This window comes from Schistocerca piceifrons, unplaced genomic scaffold (genome assembly GCF_021461385.2).
Source record: "Schistocerca piceifrons isolate TAMUIC-IGC-003096 unplaced genomic scaffold, iqSchPice1.1 HiC_scaffold_961, whole genome shotgun sequence".
In the NCBI taxonomy this organism is placed as follows: Eukaryota; Metazoa; Arthropoda; class Insecta; order Orthoptera; family Acrididae; genus Schistocerca; species Schistocerca piceifrons.
The window spans coordinates 535,001-537,500 of record NW_025729236.1 but is presented as its reverse complement, the minus strand read 5'-3'; the positions used below and the strand labels follow the sequence as shown (position 1 = coordinate 537,500).

At 58.5% G+C, this 2,500-nt stretch overlaps 1 non-coding gene across 1 annotated transcript in view; it reads left to right on the top strand.

Moving 5' to 3' along the window:
- Nucleotides 1–1,743: 1,743 nt before the first annotated feature.
- The window catches only part of LOC124774141, a 1,909-nt gene continuing 1,152 nt past the window's right edge, over nt 1,744–2,500 (top strand). Inside the window, exon 1 of the ribosomal RNA XR_007015135.1 lies at nt 1,744–2,500. This exon is cut by the window's right edge and continues 1,152 nt beyond it. This is a non-coding gene — a ribosomal RNA (small subunit ribosomal RNA).

Sequence of the window (2,500 nt, the reverse complement as noted above, 5' to 3'; positions counted from 1 at the left end):
TCGCAATATAGTTCGCTACTCGCACTGCCCGCTCCCCTGTGTATCGCTTCATGTTAAACACCTTGCAAGTCTTGCTGACTTTCCACATGCTCCTGCTGTACACTGTAATGTGGATGGCAGCAGGACGTACATGCCGCGCCCCCCCCCCCCCCACACCTCCCCACGTCCCCACCTTGCCCCCTGCCTTCGCAAGCTGGTTGGTGAGAAGTTTGCATGTTCAATGCCCTTCGCATGCGACGTACTCAGGCTACGTTGTGGTGCGGCCTGTGTCAACTGTCCGCTGATGTCGTACGCGTAAACCACAATCTGTACTGCACATTCGTCCTTATGTACTGAATGATACATCGTGGCACATGTGTGACCGTACAACGACTGCGCCCAAAAACGGCGGACCATACAGTGCAAATATTGTGCACGCAGCTACGTGTCGTCTCCCTATGACAGCTGGATTGCAGTGTGGTACGCCATAGAGACGTGTGGGAGGAACGGACGCCGTGGATGGCGATCAGCATGAGCTGTCTGTTGATGTATTCGGACCTAGTCGTCTCTCCTCACACACCGTGATAGCATGGTGCACCGCGTTCCATATCTGCGACATGCTACAGAGGCCGGTTGACAGTCGTTCGAGCAATGGACATCGCATACGTACGGGGGCCACCTTCCACGTTTTGTCTAGGTGTGCACATTTTGTTGCGTGTATGTGGGCAGACGTAGTGTGGTGTGACACCTGACACAGGCATGCAATAATCGTGGAAGTTGCAAATGGCGATGGACGCATACGTTTTCTGGTGAAGTTACGCAAATGAACAAATGGTAACCCGTTGTGGTGCGGTTGTTCTCGCTAGGGGTGAATCGGTGATGGCGACGGTAGGTTGAGGTACTAACCGGTTGTTCCAGCGATACCCACCATGCCGACGAAACTGAACGGCATCTGGGTGTGAAGCGATACGCGGCGGTGGCTGGGTGGGACCGTCCCCGGCCGGTGAGGGGGCGCCTCCCGGCGTGCTGGCCGCGCGGTGCGTGGGCGCACGCGCTACAGCCGGCTGGTGGGGGCGGCCAGTGGCAGGCGCGCCGGCCGACGGACGCGGCAGGCGTCGCAGCTGCGCGCCGGCGCACCCTGCGCGCGGCGCCGTGCGGCCAAAGTAGGTCCTCGCGGGCCCGGTGCGAAGCGCGGTGGACATCTTCAGTGTGCTGGTCCGATTGAGGACTGTGTGCGTTGAGGATGCGCCGCCGCCCGGCGCTCGGCGCCGCGACGCCGTCTGCTGCTCGGTCGCCCCAGCGGTTCTCGCTGGTGGTTTGTATCGCAGCTGTGCGGATGTGTTGGCGGGTGCGCTGTGCTGGGAGAGTTCGCTTCGGCACCCAAGTGGGGCTTTTGTCCTTCTGTGGCGCTGGCGTTGGAGCTGCCGGTCACCGTAGGTGGCGCGTGTTGTCTCCCGCCGGCAATGCCACGACAGCACGCTCCCGGGCCTCTGTCGGCAGCGGCAAGCTCAGTTGGGAGCACGGGTGGTCGCACCGAAAGCGTCTACTCGCCTAACTCCGGGCGATTGCGCCTCTCTCGAACCCGACCAAGTACTTGGGACGGCGCTGCGCGCCGCCGGGACCTGAGAGGGTTTCGAGGTGTATTGTGCAGGGGAGCTCAGCCTCCTCCTGTTTGCAGAATGATTGAGCGGACGCTTGCGTGTTCGCGCGGGCCCCCGGGACACACTCCCGGGCGGCCGGCTGCTCAGCTCTAGTTGACGCAGCTCCCTGGTTGATCCTGCCAGTAGTCATATGCTTGTCTCAAAGATTAAGCCATGCATGTCTCAGTACAAGCCGCATTAAGGTGAAACCGCGAATGGCTCATTAAATCAGTTATGGTTCCTTAGATCGTACCCACGTTACTTGGATAACTGTGGTAATTCTAGAGCTAATACATGCAAACAGAGTCCCGACCAGAGATGGAAGGGACGCTTTTATTAGATCAAAACCAATCGGTCGGCTCGTCCGGTCCGTTTGCCTTGGTGACTCTGAATAACTTTGGGCTGATCGCACGGTCCTCGTACCGGCGACGCATCTTTCAAATGTCTGCCTTATCAACTGTCGATGGTAGGTTCTGCGCCTACCATGGTTGTAACGGGTAACGGGGAATCAGGGTTCGATTCCGGAGAGGGAGCCTGAGAAACGGCTACCACATCCAAGGAAGGCAGCAGGCGCGCAAATTACCCACTCCCGGCACGGGGAGGTAGTGACGAAAAATAACGATACGGGACTCATCCGAGGCCCCGTAATCGGAATGAGTACACTTTAAATCCTTTAACGAGTATCTATTGGAGGGCAAGTCTGGTGCCAGCAGCCGCGGTAATTCCAGCTCCAATAGCGTATATTAAAGTTGTTGCGGTTAAAAAGCTCGTAGTTGGATTTGTGTCCCACGCTGTTGGTTCACCGCCCGTCGGTGTTTAACTGGCATGTATCGTGGGACGTCCTGCCGGTGGGGCGAGCCGAAGGCGTGCGACCGCCTCGT